Source organism: Pinus tabuliformis, chromosome J (assembly GCF_031772625.1).
Source record: "Pinus tabuliformis cultivar Carrire ecotype Pingquan chromosome J, CPIR1, whole genome shotgun sequence".
Lineage (NCBI taxonomy): Eukaryota > Viridiplantae > Streptophyta > Pinopsida > Pinales > Pinaceae > Pinus > Pinus tabuliformis.
The window spans coordinates 1296921483-1296940639 of NC_142295.1; positions in this window are offsets into that span (position 1 = coordinate 1296921483).

Here is a 19157-nt window from a genome sequence, read left to right on the forward strand (position 1 = left end):
AACTCCGCCCATACAATGCCTCAAAAGGACTCATCCTCAATGAATCTTGATAACCATTGTTGTATGCAAACTCAACCAATGGAAGATACTCCTCCCACTTCTACTGCTAATGCATCACATGCATCCTCAACACATCCTCCAATATCTTGTTGACCCTCTTTGTCTATCCATCTGCCCGTGGATGATAAGCTGTGCTGAAGGCCAACTCTGTGCCCAAACTTGCAAAAAACTCCTTCCAAAACTTGGAAGTGAACGTTGCATCCCTGTTTGAAAAAAAATTATTTGGAACACCACGTAGCCTAACCACATCTCTGATGAATACCTGTGCCACATCACTAGCTGATAATGTAGACTTCACTAGAATAAAGTGTGCAACCTTTGTCAACATATCCACAAAAACCATGATGGAATCATGTTGTCTCACTGTCTTCAGCAACCCTGTGATGATTCCATGGAAATGACCTCCCATTTCCACTCTGGAATCGCGATTGGTTGTAACAGTCCACCTGGATGTTTACACTCTACCTTCACTCACTGACAATCAAAACGTCTAGTCACATACTCTGCTACATCCCTCTTTAGATTCAACCAATAATAAAATTTCTTCACTGTAGTTAATGTCTTCTGATAACCTGGGTGGCCTGAATATGGTTTCGCATGAAACTCTCTGAAGGTCACCTTCTTGAGCTCACTGCTATCTGGCACATATATCTTGTCTCTGAATCTGACCAATTCATTCACTGTAAGATAATAATCCATACCCTGTGCACCTACACCTGTACCTGTGCTTCCACCTATACCTGTACCACTACATGTACCTTTACCTGCACCTATAATATCAGTTGTACCTGTACCAGCACCCCGCTGCAACATGTGCACAACATCTATATACCTGACATCCTACTGACATGTTTGTAAGATACTATCATGTAAGTCCGTCCCATAGGAGCTCATAACTGCCAAGTGATTTACCTGTACTTGCTTGCTGAGTGCATCCGCCACCCTATTCTCTTTTCCTTTAATGTACCTTATCTCGAAGTCAAACTCACTAATTATGGCCAACCATATAGCCTTCCTAACGTTCAGATTCGGCTAGTTAAACAAATACCTAAACCCAATATGATCACTCATCAGTACAAACCTCCTGCCAAGAAGATAATGTCTCCACATCTTCAATAAATGTATGATCATTGCTAACTCAAGATCATGTGTCAGGTAGTTCTGCTCATGTTCATTCAACTTTCGCGAGTCATAGCATACCACCTATCCATCCTGCATAACAACTCCACCAAGTTCTCTCTTGTAAGCATATGTGCATATTACAAACTCTTTGTCTGTATTTGCAATCTGTAGAACTGGTGCATGTGTCGACAACTGCTTAAGCTTCTCAAAACTAGCGTCACACTCCTTTGTCCATTCAAATTTTTTACATTTCTTTTGCAATGATGTGATAGGGTAGGAAATCTGTGAGAAGTTCCTAATGAACCTCCTATAGTAGCCTGCCAGACCCATGAAGGATCTCACCTCATCCACATTCTTAGGAGCTACCTACTCCATGATGGCTCTTATCTTCTCTGGATCTACTGCAATTCCCTCCTTGGAGACAACATGCCCCAAGTGATATACCTCAGTCTGAAAGAAACTACACTTGCTAAGCTTAGCATACAACTGATGCTCCCTCAACAACCTCAACACCACTGCTAAATGCTCAACATGCTCTTCCTCATTTTTATAATATGCCAGTATATCATCAATGAACACAATAACAAACTTATCCAAATACGGACATAACACAATATTCATCAAGCACATAAATGTAGTAGAGCATTAGTTAATCCAAATGGAACTACAACAAAATCATAATGCCCATACATGGTCCGGAAAGCTATCTTGTAAATGTCCTCTTCTTTGATGCATCCCTGATGGTATCCAGATCTCAAATCAATATTCAAGGACATTGTTGCCTCCTTCAGATGATCAAACAAGTCAGCAATCCTCGGTAAAGGGTACCTGTTCTTGATAGTCACTTTGTTCAACTGCCTGCAGTCAATGCATAATCTGCGAGTTCCATCTTTCTCCTTCACAAACAATTCTGGTGCACCCCAAGGTGATACACTTGGCCTAATGTATCCCTTTTCCAAAATTTCATTCAATTGTAGCTTTAACTCAATCAACTCAGGTGTGCTCATCCTGTAAGGTTCTTTTGATCCTGGAGCTTCCCCTGGCACTAACTTAATATAAAAGTCTACCTCCCTGTGAGGTGGAAACTCTGAAATATCCTCAGGAAATACATCCTAAAATTGTTGCAAAACTGGGTACCTGCTCAACACATATGCATCCTCAACCTCCTTACCCTTATCACTATAAATGTGCACTGCAAATAACATACACCCTTTCCTGTGACTACGCTTTGCTTGCATAGCTTTCACCATCCTAACTGATGTGGATTTCTTCTTACCCTGTAAGACTCTTGGTTCCCCATTATCATCAACACACTCAATGGCTTTGTCATAACAATCTACCTTAGTTTTGTGGAGATACAACCAATCCATGCCTAAGAACATACTGTATGATCCCAATGGTAATACATTCAGATGTGTTGTGGTAGGCATACCATTTAAATCAAATGCATAAAATCTTACCCAATGATGAACTCGCTTCTTTATACCTGTGGCCAAATGCACTAACCAAGACTCTGCATGCAATTCCTTACTCAAACTACACTTATCCACCAAGTCAGGAATAACATAGCTATAATTAGATCTAGGGTCAATCAAAATAGAAATAACTTCATCACAAAGCTCACTTTCCATCTCAATGATAGATGCATGGTGTTTTTCCTGCTCATTGTCCACTACTGCATAGATATGAGGAATACTCTGACCTACATCTCCAATAGTCTGCGCCTCCTGTGCACTATATATCTTAGGCCTACCACCCTGATGCTACAAACAATCTCTCCTAAGGTGCCCCTCTCCACATGTCCAACACTCCAACTGACTAGTGCCCTCACCTCTATGTTGTCATTGTGACCCATGTCCCTGTCTAACTGCATTGAACTTCTTTTGCAGTGCCATCTTTTCTTTCCCAGCTACATTATGAGGCTTAGTTCTCTTAGGCTTCCATTTACCTTTACCTTTATCTTTCCCTTTCTGTCCTTGCTGAGATTCTTACGCTTTGATTGTTCATAACAATGCTTCAATTTCCCAATGACTTCCTCAAGTGACCGAGGCTCATCATACTCAATCCGATCTCTAAATGCTAATGGAAAACCACTGACAAACCCTTGAACTTTAGCCTTCTCATTTGTATGATGCAGTACATACCTCAATAGCTCTAGAAACATGGTCGTGTACTCTTCATCTATCATTGACCCCATCTTTAGCTCATAGAATTATTCGGCCTTACTATCATAGTACCTCACTGACTAGTACTTCTTCCTGAAAATCCTCTTGAACTCTCGCCAAATCAAGTCATCCGTCCTGATGTCTCTGACCCACTTAACATATTCCCACCAAATGTCTGCTTTACCTTTCAAGCCGAAGATAATGATTCTGGCCTTCATGTTATTTGTGTACTTGTGCAACTCAAAGAATTTGTTCATCCCAAGTATCCAAGCCTCTGCATCTACCGGCTTCTTCACATCTCCATCAAAAGTAGGTGGATTTTCTTTCTTAACCTCATATGGAAAGTGTCCCCTATCATTTATCCTATAAGGATGATAATGATGATGATTACAATGTTTGTCATAACTAGAACTATAATAGTACTTGTACTCATCGCCCCTCCTATCTGGAGTGTCCAACAACCTTCCATCTCTCACCGTGTCAAATCTATTTGAACTGTGTCTACCTAGAGACCTACTGCAATATGCTCCATTAGCTCTATCCTCTTGTCCATGGATCATCCGAAGTGGCCCTTGTTGCTGCAATTATGACAAACTCTGAAGAAGTATTGTATTAACCTCTGCTTGCTTCTCTTTTGCCTGTGTGATCCTCTCATTATTTTCCTTACAACTCCTTATTTCTTCTTTTAAGCTTCTCAATGTAACTGCCAAATCGGAAGAGTTCCCAACACCATATTTATCTTCGAATTCATAGGGAGAGTCTTTGTAGTCAACCATATTGCTAACCATTTATATTTCTTTCATGTAATGCATAATATGTCAGATAAACCAAATCACATTAAATCAATGTACCTTAGTATAATTTGGGGAAGTTACCTCATCTGCAAGATCAACAAATCAGCATGATAAATGTATAACATAAACATGACAACATATAGACATGCACAAATAAATGAATCAACACATAAACATCATTCTAGGTAGGTCCAGTCATCAATTCAAGGCCATATCAACCATGCATGCTATGACCTCATGCATGACAACAAAAATTACTCCATTGTACCCATTGCCACATGAAACTATCAACATGCATAAGCAATTCCTAATCAACTACACATGCATAAACACATGTGTCGAGCATAAGCGATCAACTCTTGTAACCAAACCTACAAGACTGATACTTGTAATCAAACATACAATAATGAAAAATAACATACAAGGATTTAATCAAGCGACATATAACAACATGTAAGTGACATATAACAGTATGTAACCAATCATATACTCATGATGATGCATTCAACAAAATCAATCATAAAGTTCCTCGTGACAACCTTACTACAACTATGATCAACATTATGCAATGCAACAAGAACATAGAATGAAAGTGTGAGAGACACACATGCAACTGACATGCATGCATGACCAACACATAGCTCATCTAGTATGAGGGGTGAACCATGCTCTGATACCACTCTGTAACACCCTCCTCCCACATCTACCCAAGTAACCAGCCAACCGGGGAAAACATGCGACGAGAGGCTACAATGATTGGATTCGATCTCCTATGTGACCTTAAGGAAGTGGAATCAACAAAAACATAATACACAAAAATTCAGCATCAGATTCAAGACCCTCAAGAACCAATCCAACACTTCAGACAACTTTCCCTTGGGTCCTACTAAAGTTTTGACCAACTTAAGCTTCAGTCGCTCTCATGCTATAGGCATGACAACGTCCAGAAGCCCAAAGTTGCTATCACATGATTTTCTGCCAGTTTCCAAGGAATCATTTTGCCAGTTCTGTGCTAACTTCCCCAGGATTTGAGCCACTTTTTCAGGCCCAAATCCCAAGTCACTGCCCATAATGGAATGATAACTTAAGACTAGTCAAAGAACAAGGAAACAATGATGCAAAAACAATAAGTTAAACAAGACCTTAATCATACCCCTACTAGCCATGACAGGCATTTCATCAAACATATCACAAACATGTAATCTACAAGTGTAACCAACAAAATTAAACTTAGGGATCTCGTATTTATCTGAGAATCACAAAGAACCATTGTTCCCTCATGTCATTTGATCCATTATCATCTATTAGGTCATAGATACATTATCTATTTATTTACAAGTAAAAATACGCTAAGAGCCATACATAGCTGATGTCATAAAACATACATGTAACTAGCATAGTAACAACATAAATACCATAAATATATCAGGCATAAGATCCCCATATAAATCAATACATTTACAAATGAAACCAAGGGACTGAATTCTTCATTAATGAAAGAAATACACCAATCGGAGATGGGACTACCACATTCCACCTGACCATAGATTGGTTGAGTCAAGTCTCTGTTCAACCAATCACCCCCGTGCCATATTCCAAGCATGAATGTGGGACTCATAGAACACATAGAAAACACCAAGAAGCATGGATGCCACCAAAGTTCTCCACCTACACCATGAGGAATTTGAGTGCCTCCTAGTCTCTAAGGCTTTACCGTAATCCATAGTCTGATCCAAGGAGCATTAGGCCCTACACCAAGAAACACTCTCTAGGCTTTACCGTACATCCCATCTCGAGACTCCTAGGCCTAATGGAGAGAAATCCACCTCTTGGCTTTACATATATCCTTCCATTCACCGACAAGGATTCCTAGGCCCACCGAGGCACACAATCATGGCTTTACCGTAACCCGCAATCTGGCTCAGGGGTTACTAGGCCAGTGCGGTAAACAATCTGGTTTAGGGACCACTAGGCCATGTGTTTGTTATTTCAGAGATTCACCCCACTCAGCTTCGAATCCATCTAGCCATCCTAACTCAACCAAATATTAGAACCCATCTCATCAAAGCTATCAAGAAATGGAAAGGCTCGGCTGAAGAACACTATCACACTTGACAAAACCCACGCATGATAGAAAAGAACCACATGCAATACCATGCATGCAAAATCTAGCAAGGAAAATACACATGCAAGTCGATACTTGCAATGAAGCCTGTTGTAGCTGCTTGATCCTACCTTTCCCTGCTTGATCTTTGCTTCCTCTTGCCTTCTTTTCCTTTCTTTCTCCAATGCCAAAGTGCTCCGAGAAACTATAAGTGTCCAAGAGAGAGAGAGAGAGAGAGAGAATAATGAGAGAGCTCCAAAAATCAACTGACAAAAGGTTACCAACTAATCCTCGTAAGCCTTTTTATGAACGAGGCCTCTATTTTCTTCATTTTCCATTATTTTCCTTCTTTTTCCTCCTCACATGCAACCTGTGACCTTTCACCTCCTTTTTTCTCGTAATTTCACCTTTCCAAAGCCTTAGCCATTGCCTTTGCCAATTTCCTTAGCCACAAACAACCAAATGAACACCCCCTAGGATGTCTTGCCCAATATTCAGCTTGGAATAAGTGTCCCATCAATTGTGGTTATTATTTTTAACTTTTATTACATGGAATTTTCACCAGGGCTGTTACATTTTGAACTTCATAATGTCTTCAGTTAGAAAATCTTCACTTCTGCATTTTGCTCAACAACTTTTAGCGTCTTTTGGATTGTGCAAACATGTGAACAATCTTCTGGTGTTAACAATAGGTATCCGTTGATGAGGATTGATGATTTGTTTGAACATTGGAAGGGAGCAACAATGTTCTTGAAGATTGATTTGAGATCAAGAAAACATCAAGTATGCATTAAAGAAGAGGACATCTACAAGATTGCTTTCTAGACTAGATATGGGCATTATGAATTTGTTGTAGTTCCATTTAGTCTGACTAATGCTCCAACTACTTTTATGTCCTTGATGAATAGTGTGTTACGTCCTTATCTGGACAAGTTTGTTATTGTATTCATTGATGATATATTGATATATTCTAAGAATGAGGAAGAGCATGTCGAGCACTTAGAAACAATATTGAAATTTCTAAGAGAGCATCAATTATATGCCAAGCTTAGCAAATGCAGTTTCTTTCAGGAAGAGGTACATTACTTGGGGCATGTTGTTTCCAAGGAAGGCATTGCAGTGGATCTAGAAAAGATAAGAGCTATCATGGAGCGGGAAACTCATAGGAATTTGAATGAGGTAAGGTCATTTATGGGGTTTGTAAGTTACTACAAGAGGTTCATTAGGAACTTCTCATCGTTTTCATATCCTATCACATCATTGCAGCGAAAAGGGAATAACTTTGCATGGACAAAGGAATGTACAATAAGTTTTGAGCAGTTCAAATAGTTGTTGACAAATTCTCCAGTTCTCAAGATTGCATATCCAGATAAAGAGTTTGTGGTGTGTACATATGCCTGCAAGAGAGGACTTGGTGGAATCTTGATGCAAGAGGGACATGTGGTATCTAACGAACCAAGGAAACTGAATGAGTACGAGTATAACTGTGTGACACATGATCTTGAGTTGGCAACAATCATCCATGCTTTGAAGATGTGGAGACACTATCTTCTTGGTAGGCGTTTCATCTTGATGAGTGATCAAAGTGGATTGAGATACTTATTTGACAATTTGAATCTAAATGCCAGGAAAGATAGATGGTTGGCGACGATTAATGAGTTTGACTTCGAGATCGGGCACATTAAGGGAAAGGAAAACAAGGTTGCACTGATGCTCTTACCAGCAGGATACACATATATCATATAGCAACTATGATTTCATATGGGATATATTTGTAGGATCAGATCTTATTGATAGGAAAACAAGATGACAGGTATATGGAGTGCTTTCCAGACTAGATATGGGCATTATGAATTTGTTGCAGTTCCATTTACTCAAACTAATGCTTCAACTACTTTTATGTGCTTGATGAACAGTGTGTTGTGTACTTATCTGGACAAGTTTGTTATTGTATTCATTGATGATATATTGATATATTCTAATAATGAGGAAGAGCATGTCAAGCACTTAGCAAAATATTGAAATTACTAAGAGAGCATCAATTGTATGCCAAGCTTAGAAAATGTAGTTCTTTCAAGCATAGGTACTGATCCAAAATGGATCCTAAAACCTCTAAGTCTAAGTCTTTAATAATTTTGGAAACAGAGTATCACAGAGAAACATTGAAGGAATGGCGGAAAATAGAGTTAAACAAAGAATGAAGTCTCGTTGCACCGGAGCTGTCGGATCAGCCAAATCAACAGCCCGGATTAAATCGGGATATCGCATCGGAATAGGCCAGCGGAGTGTATCAGAGGTAGCCTTATGGGAAGTGCGATCAGTGACCCAACGACATAACGTGAGCCGTCGGATCGAGCACGTAGATCGAACGGTGGAGATCACATCATCACATCACAATATTTCCAAAGGGAGGACTTCACACAGGCGGACCCGAAGGAGCTATGAAATAAAACAGCAAAGGATTTGAGTTTTGTGGTAAGTGGTATTTCGGGCAGGCTTCAGGCGGTAAGCAGTATTGGAGAGGCTCCGCCCGATTCCATACTCTGGCCGACACGTAGCACACCGCAGGAGAGAGAAAACCGCTTTTTTGGGTGGGTAATCTTTGTGCAAGTGGGCCGCCCAAAATGATCATCAGTCGTAGATTATTGATCACTGATCGGATAGTGGACGATGAACGAACTGTTTTACGAACCCAAAAGGAATTATAGATGCAGTTGTATAAAATTTGAAGTCCGTTAATAAGTGTTTTCCTATGTATTTCTGTGTATTCCCGCTATGGACCAAATACAAAGGGGGTTATGACCGTAGCACTTGTGACTTACGATAGCAATGCAACAACGGACCTGATAGGATTATAGGTCAGATTCAATATCATTTGAAGTCTGGCTTGGCAAAAATTCTCACTGTTTTCGTGTATTTCTCTGTGTAAACAGAGGAACGTATTCCCTAGGATTTCACCCACGCTAGTGGTTCTTTCCATTTGAAAATAGGTGGCTGCCATACCTTAAGCATTTTACAATGATTGTTTAACGCTCGACAGGGATATGAATAGATAGGGGTCGGGAGCTCGAAATACCGAGGAGGGAAGGTGAACAGACATGGTCGATAGGCTTAAAAGCCATTCTATGGTAGCACAAAGAGGGGGCAGTTGCTCAGAGACAGAGAAGAGAGCAAGAGAAAGCAGAAGATAAAGAGCAAGAAGGAGAGTCTGTGCACTCTTTTAGACTTGAGGATTTCGATTAAATCCCTATTATTTTGTCACTGTTGTGTTGAGACTCTATTCGAGCTCACACTATAATATTCTACTCTTAAAGACATAATATAGAGGTTGACACTGAAATCTGGACCAGGAGACGTAGCGAGGAAGTTTGGTGAACTCCTTGATTATTTTGTTGTGTTGATGTGTGTGTTTATTATGTTTTATAACTGTTAATTGTCTATATTATTCACAATCTTTTCGATCCGTTGCACTAAATAATATAGGCATTCCTGCACATGAGTCTGTAATACCTTAATATTGATTTAAGATCTCATTTTCAGATCAAGTGGTATCAGAGCATTTGGTTTTGTTAAGGTTAGACAAGCTTGTGCTAGATTTTGAGTGCTAACTAAATTAAAGCTTAGACTAGGAGAAGGAGAACTTGTTGAGGCTAATCCAGAGATTGGAAGAGTCTATTCTCAGAGGAGAATGGCAGAAGAAACTCCATTGGGGTCAGAATCTCAATTTATAGAAAGTTTTAAGGCACTCCAAGCCATGGTGGAAGAGATGTATCTGGAGTTTAAGGAGGGTCGTGGTGAAAGCACTTCAACACCCAAACCAGACAAAGGAGCAAAGGAACATTTTCTAGTTGCCCCTCCAGAAGGCAAAGGGAAAGGGGAAATGCCTCCTCCACCATCTCCTCCATCATCACCTTCATCATCCTCATCATCTCCTTCGCATAAAACTAGCCCTGATAAGAAGAAGAAGAAAAGTTCCTTAATCAAATTAGATGTGAAGTTTGATTTGCCAATTTATGATGGAGAACTCAATGCAGAAAAGCTAGATAATTGGATAAGACAAATTGATGTATATTGCAAGGTACAGAACGTTGATTTAGAAAGGAAGAAGATTCAGCTGGCTAGCCTTCAACTTGGAGGAACCGCACTAGTATGGTGAGAAGGCAAGACACAAGCTGATCTGCAAAAACATGGTAAAATCATTTCTACCTGGAATGAATTTGTTTCTGCTATCAAAAAGCAATTCTATCCTTTAGCTTACATGCAGCAGGCAATGATGAGTTGGCAAACTCTTTGTCAATTGAAGGGTCAAAGTGTACAAAGTTATACTCAGGAATTTAGAAAGAGAGCTTTAACTCTAGGCATATCATTAGATTCACCTGAGACTTTATTGAAGTATATAGGTGGTCTTCATAGCTATTTAAAGCATACTATTCTCATGTTTAATCCCACTAGCTTAGATGATGTATCAGTTCAGGCAACACATCTAGAAGCTAGAGGTAAGAATGTAAACCCAGAGGTTGGGGGATCATCTAAATATTCTGTAAGCAAGAGTAAGGAAAAGAAGAAACTGAAATGGAAGGAGAGGAAAGCAAACATTGTAAAGAAGGATAAACCTTCATGCACTCATTGCAAGAAAGAAGGACACGATGAGGCACACTGCTGGTTTTTGCATCCAGAACTAAAACCTAAGAAGTTCGGTGGAAAGAAGAAAAAGAATGTTGCAACTATTCAGCAGGACTTGGGATCAGATTTAGGTGATGAAACAACAGTTACAGCCACAGGTATTAAAGGTAAAGATTTTGAAGCATCCACAAGTAATTCTACACAATCTGTTGATAATGAAAATAATGAGAGGGAAAGAAATGAGCTTTTTCGTATTAGAGTAATTTCCAAGCACAATAAGATTGATACTTTGTTTGATAGTGGATCACAAGTAAATTTGATTTCTGAAACAATTGTAAAGAAGTTGGGATTACAAACAAAACCTCATGAGAAGCCATATCCATTAGGTTGGGTGTGTGATAAAACAAAGCTACAAGTAACGAGACAATGTAAACTTAGGTTTGCTATTGGATCAACATTTGTAGATGAGGTTGAGTTAGATATAGTTCCATTGGATATATGTGGTATTGTTTTTGAAGTCCATACTTGTATGATAGGAAAGCTATTTTCTATAGAGCTAAAAATAAGTATCAACTCACTAAACAGAAAGGCTGTGATTCTAAACAGAAAGCTGATTTAGTTAAAGTTGTTTCCGAGTATGATGTTCTATTTCAAGAACCAAAAGGTCTGCCACCCAAGCGAGAAATAGTACATGATATTTATTTGTAGCAATATGCTCCATTACCTAACATTGGAATGTATAGGTTATCAGCTTTAGAGAATGAAAAGATAAAGAAGCACGTACAGGAGTTGCTCGACAAAGGGTTTATACGACCAAGCACATCACCATGTGGATCTCCAATCGTGCTAGTGAGAAAGAAAGATGGTTCGTGGAGAATATGCATTGATTATAGAACACTAAATAAAATAATGATCAAGAATCGTTATCATCTTCCTTGTATTGATGATTTATTAGATCAATTAAAAGAAGTAGTTTACTTTTCTAAGTTAGACTTGCGAAATGGTTATCATCAGGTCAGAGTTGTAGAACAGGATGCATGGAAGACTGCTTTCAAGACAAAGCAAGGACTTTATGAATGGTTGGTTATGCCTTTTGGCTTAACTAATGCTCCTGCTACATTTATGAGAGTTATGAATGATGTACTCAGACCATTTATTGATGACTTTGTAATTGTTTATTTAGATGAAATTCTTGTTTTTAGTAAGACATGGGAAGACCATGTAAAGCATGTAAAGCAGACTTTAGATGTTTTAAAAAGAGAAAATCTCTATGTAAAACTGTCAAAATGTGAATTTGGCAGAACATCTTTAAATTATTTGGGTTATATTGTAGGGGGTGGTGAATTGAAGATAGATCCCTCTAAGGTTGAAGTCATTGTGAATTGGCCTAAACCCAAATCTACTACATAGGTTAGGAGTTTCCTAGGGGTAGCACAATATTGGAGAAAGTTTATTGCTAACTTTTCATTGATTCCATCTCCATTACATGCTTTGACAGGATTGAAACAGGTGTTTCAGTGGGGAGGCAAATAGCAAAAAGCCTTCGACACCTTAAAAGAGAAAATCAGTACAACACTAGTACTAGCACTGCCAGATCTTCAACATTCATTTGAGATTGAGATAGATGCCAGTGACTATGCCATTGGAGCAGTGTTGATGCAACACAGAAAACCCATATGCTATGATTCTGAGACATTTACTTCTGCAGTAGTTAATTATCCCACATATGATAAAGAATTGTATGCATTAGTACAAAGTGTGAAAAACTGGAAACATTACCTAATGGGTAAGGAAACAATCATACACACAGATCATCAACCACTTCAATATTTGCACTCACAAACTAAATTGAAACAATCAAGACATTATAGGTGGATGGGTTTTTTATAGCAATTTCATCTTGTCATTAGATATAAGAAGACCATACACAATAAGGTTGCAGACATGTTATCAAGACAAATCATAAATGCATCTACTATACTTAAGCATAACTTAGTAATGCATGAAATTTACATTGAACAATATGCTCAAGATGTAGATTTTAAAGATGTATATGCAACTTTAAGTCATGGCAAGCAAGTAGAAGAATTGGATTATTATGTAAAAGACCAACTCTTATATCATTTGGGAAAGTTATGCATTCCACAAACTGAAAGAGTTAACATAATCCGAGAAGCACATACTTCTATCATATCAGGTCATTTTTGGTGTAAGTAAAACAGTTGCACAATTGCAAAGGTTGTGTTATTGGCCAAGAATGCATGAGACAATTTATAGATATATCAAAGGATGTACAATGTGTGCTACAAGAAAACCAAGTAATAGAAAATTAGGCTTGTACACTCCACTTCCAATTCCTTCTCGTCCTTGGGAAAATGTTTCCATGGATATTGTTGGGGGATTGCCAAAATCTAGGAAAGGTCATGATTATTTGTATGTTGTTGTGGATAGGTTCAGTAAAATGTGTATTTTGATACCTTGTAACAAGCAGGTTATAGCTGAACAAACAACAAATTTGTTCTGTCAGAATGTATGGGTTCATTTTGGTTTACCCACTTCTATAATATCTGATCAAGATTCTCGATTTATTGGGAAGTTTTGGTCAAGTTTATGGGAGTTGATGGACACCAGATTGAACAAGAGCACAACATTTCATCCACACAAAAAATGGTCAGACAGAAGTGGTCAATAGGACAGTGATCCAGTTGTTCAGAGGTTATTGCAGCAAGCATCCCAAGCTTTGGGATGAGCATTTGTGTTATGTGCAGCATGCTAACAACCGTACCAAGCACTCTTCTACTCAGAGATCTCCTTTTGAGACTTGTTTTGGTTTTATAACAAAGTCTCCCTTGGATTTTTTTTTTGGTAAAGACATAGCAGTTTATGGACACAGTGATGTGGACAAAGCAACCAAGTTGATTGAACAAATCCAGGAAATTCACCATGTAGTACAGGAACAACTGGAAAGAAGTCAAGCCGAGTACAAGGCAAGACATGAAAAGCATCAAGTTGAGCATAGTTTCCAAGTTGGTGATCAAGTCTGGCTGTACATCAGCAAAGACAGAATGCAAGGTGAAGGTAAGAAGTTAAAACCAATAAGGTATGGACCTTTCAAGATACATGATAAAATTGGTGAAAATGATTTTTTCCTTGATTTTCCAGCTTATATGCAGATCTATTTAGTCGTTAATGCAGAAAACTTGAGATTGTATGAACCTTCATTGATTGAAGATCTTGAAGAGCAAAGTTAGTTGCCTTCTATTGAGGATTTGTTGCCTGAGTATCTCAATGAGTTACAGGAGGACACAGTTCTAGACAGGAAGGTAAGAACTATGCGTAAAGGGGATGTTGAGTACTTGAGAGTAAGGCTTAAAGGTTCAAATCCAAGCAAAGGATGATGGATAGAAGTTAAACAAGTGAGGGAGTTGTATCCTCACTTGATCGATGCCTAAAAACCAACTTTTGGTGCTCCAAAAGTTTTTCAGTGGGAAGACGTGATCCAAAATGGATCCTAAAACCTCTAAGTCTAAGTCTTTAATAATATCGGAAATAGTGTATCGCAAAGAAACATTGAAGGAATGGCGGAAAACAGAGTTAAACAAAGAATGAAGTCTCGTTGCACTGGAGCCGTCAGATCAGCCAGATCAATGGCCCGTATTAAATTGGGATATCGCATCAGAACAGGCCAGTGGAGTGTATCAGAGGCAGCCTTATGGGAAGTGCGATCAGTGACCCAACGACATAATGTGAGTTGTCGGATCAAGCGCATAGATCCAACGGTGGAGATCACATCATCACATCACAATATTTCCAAAGGGAGTACTTCACACAGGCGGACCCGAAGGAGCTATGAAATAAAACAACGAATGATTTGAGTTCCATGGTAAGTAGTATTTCGGGCGGGCTTCAGGTGAAAAGCAGTATTGGAGAGGCTCCGCCTGATTCCATACACCAGCCGACACGTCGCACACCGTAGGAGAGAGAAAACCGCTTTTTCGGGCGGGTAATCTCTGTGCAAGCAGGCCGCCTGAAATGATCGTCAGCCATGGATTATCGATCACTGATAGGACGGTGGACGATGAACGAACTGTTTTACGGACCCGAAAAGAATTATAGATGTGGCTGTATAAAATTTGAAGTCCAATAATAAGCGTTTTCCTATTTATTTTTGTGTACTCCTGCTATGGACCAAATACAAAGGGATTATGACTGCAGCGCTTGCGACTTGCGATAGCAATGCAACAATGGACCCAATAGGATTATAGGTCAGATTCAATATCATTTGAAGTCCGGCTTGGCGGAAATTCTCAATGTTTTGGTGTATTTATCTGTGTAAACAGAGGAACATATTCTCAAGGATTTCACCCGTGCCAGTGTTTCTTTCCGTTTGAAAATAGGTGGCCACCATACCTTAAGCGTTTTACAATGATTGTTTAACGCTCGACAGGGAGATGAACAGACAGGGGTTGGGAGCCTGAAAGCCCGAGGAGGGAAGGCGAACAGACATGGCCAATAGGCTTAAAAGCCATTCTATGGCAGCACAAAGAGGGGGCAGTTACTCAGAGATGAAGAAGAGAGCAAGAGAAAGTAGAAGACAAAGAGCAAGAGGGGGAGTCTATGCACTCTTTTAGACTCGAGGATTTCGAGTAAATCCTTGTTGTTTTGTCACTGTTGTGTTGAGACTCTATTCGAGCTCACACTGTAATATTCTACTCTTAAAGACATAATATAGAAGTCGACACTGAAAGATGGAACAGGAGACGTAGCCAGGAAGTCTGGTAAACTCCTTGATTATTTTGCTATGTTGATGTGTGTGTTTATTATGTTTTATAACTGTTTATTGTCTATATTATTTGTAATATTTTCGATTCGTTGCACTAAATAATATAGGCATTCCTGCACATGAGTTTGTAATACCTTAATATTGATTTAAGATCTCATTTTCAGATTAGGTACATTACTTGGGGCATGTTGTTTCCAAGGAAGGCATTGCAGTGGATCCGGAAAAAATAAGAGCTATCATGGAGTGGGAAACTCGTAGGAATGTGAATGAGGTAAGGTCATTTATGGGGTTTTCAAGTTACTACAAGAGGGTCATTAGGAAATTATCACCATTTGCATATCCTATCACATCATTGCAGCGAAAAGGGAATAACTTTGAATGGACAAAGGAATGTGCAATGAGTTTTGAGTAGTTCAAACAGTTGTTGACAAATTCTCTAGTTCTCAAGATTATAGATCTGGATAAAGAGTTTGTGGTGTGTACAGATGCCTGCAAGAGAGGACTTGGTGGAGTCTTGATGCAAGAGGGGCAGGTGGTATGTAATGAACCAAGGAAACTGAATGAGCATGAGTATAAGTATGTGACACATGATCTTGAGTTGACAACGATCATCCATTCTTTGAAGATGTGGAGACAATATCTTCTTGGTAGGAGATTCATCTTGATGAGTGATCAAAGTGGATTGAAATACTTATTTGACAAACTGAATCTGAATGTCAGGAAAGATAGATGGTTAGTGACAATTAATGAGTTTGACTTCGAGATCAGGTACATTAAGGGAAAGGAAAACAAGGTTGCACTGATGCTCTTACCAGAAGGATATAGGTATATCATATAGCAACTATGAGTTCATATGGGATATACTTGTAGGATCAGATCTTATAGGCAAGACAACAAGATGATAGGTATATGGAGCTTAGGCACAAGTTACAGCAGCAAGGTATAGGTGATTAGGATGTGCATTGTCATCTTACAACATATGGTTGGGTCAGATTTAGGGACATGATCTATGTGTCGGACAACACTGAACTCAAGAAGCTTATCTTGAGATAATTTCATGTTAAGCCGTATTCAGGTCATCTAGGATATTAGAAGACATTGACAACGGTGAAGAAGTTCTACTATTAGCCAAATTTGAAGTAGGAAGTGGAAGAGTTTGTGGCTAGATGTTTGGATTATCAACAGATAAAAACAAAGTCTAAGCATCCAAGTGGTTTACTACAACCGATTCTAATTCTAGAGTGAAGATGGGAGGTCATTTCTATGGATTTCATCATAGGTTTTCCGAAGACATCTAGACAACATGATTCCATCATGGTTTTGATGGACAGGTTGACAAAGGTAGCACACTTCATTCTAGTGAAGTCTACGTATTCCGCCAGTGATGTAGCACAAGTCTACATCAGAGATATAGTAAGATTGCATGGTGTTCCAAAGAAGATTGTATCAAACAAAGATGCTAAGTTCATTTCTAGGTTCTAGAAAGAATTATAACAATGTAAACTTTGAAACGTGAACTGATATGATTACCTGCTTTTTTGAGGCAGCAAAAAAATCAATCGATTTTGAGAAGCGCTGATTCAGAATACATATATTTTACACTTTATTTTTTATTTTATTTTTTATGTATCAAATATGAACATTTTTTTAAAAATATTGGTGATTTTCATGTGGATTTTGAAAAACATTCAACATTTTTTTTTATATTTTTGACACTTTAAATTTTCTTATGTCCTTAGTATGCACAATTTTTTTTAAATGTTGATTATTTAACAATTTTTAAAGTTGTCTTATTTCTCTTCTTGTTTTTCGTCCTAGGATGTTAGTTTTTAAAGGGTTTTCCAAACAAGTGTTTTTTTGTTTTTTTTTGCAATGCTTTTTATATTGAATTTTTAATTTTTTTTTGCAGAATTAAAAATAAAATAAAATTAATAACATTAAAAATATATTAAAAAACAAATATATAAATATATATATATATATATATATATATATATATATAACCCCAAAATATAAAAAACATGAAAAATAAATAAAAAATAAATAAACAAAATTAACATCTAAAAAAGCAAAAGCAAAAACTTTAAAAAACTATAAAATAACATAAATACAAATATTTCAAAACACACCAAAAAATTAAAAAATTAAAAATTAGCTCAAAAGTAAAAATAATTTTAAATAGTTAAAAAAACATTCAAATTAAATTAAAAAAACATAAAAAACAATAGAAAATATTACAATAAAAACATAAAACATATAAAAAACAAAAAAAAAAACATAATTTAAACAAATTTAAAAACATACAAAAAAATATTAACATTATTATATTTTTTTTTGCAAAATATGAAGCCTGGCAGGTCGACTCCCAAAATCGCCCTGGGCCTAGGCAGATTCTCGGAATTGACCTGCTAACCCCAGGGCTTGGCAAACCGATTATGAGAATCGGCCTCGGGCCAAGCTGATTCTCGGAATAGACTTGCCAAACCAAAGCTTCTTTTTTTTATAATAATGCTAATATATATATATTTTAATTGTTTATTTATTTATTTATGTTTTATCCTTTTAATTCAATTGAATTTTATTTTGGTATTTTTTTGAATTATTTAATTTTTTTTGGCTTAACTTTCTAATTTTTTATTTCTTTTAATTATATATATATATATATATATATATATATATATTATTTTTTAATCTTTTCATAGTTTTATTTGTTTATTTTTTCTTTCCTTTAATATTTTTTTCTTTTAAGTTAATTTTGTTTTTGTAATTTGTTATGTTTGATTTTTTTTATTTTTATTTTTTGTATTTTATGTATATTTTTATATTTCTGTTGTTTTTTGCCATGTTTTTAAATTTGTTTTTTTAAGCTATGTTTTCTAATTTTTTATGTTTTAATATATATTATTATTTACTTATGTTTTAATATATATTATTATTTACTTGTTATTATTTTTAAAAAAAAATTGTGTTTTTATTTTTATTTTTATTTTTTTCAATGTTTTTTTGTCAATTTTTTTGAATTATTATATATTTTTATTTACTAATTATAATTTTTTTTTTAACTTTTTGCATTTTTTTCCAATGTTTTAATTCGTATTCTTTTATATTTTTCATTTATATTTATTTACTATTTTATTTTTTTCTACAGGGTCTGTGTCAATCCTTGAATAATAACCCAATCCTATTATGTCTCAATTTGATTGCTGATTTTAAAGTTTTTATTATAAAGGATCATGTGTGCCCTCACAATGTGTCAATTTAATGGTTGGTATTTAAGTTTTCATTACAATGGGTCAAATTTGCTTATACTGTGTGTAAATTTGATGGTTGACTTCTAAATTTTTGTTGCAATGTGTTAAGTTGTCTTAGCTAAGATCTTAAATTCGTCATATTTTTTAAACATTTAAAAAAGAAAGTACTCCTCGTATAATGACTCTTTCATTCAGGTATTCATTTTTAAATCTTTTTTAGTCTTAAAATTTTTCCATAATGTCATGGTTGAAAAA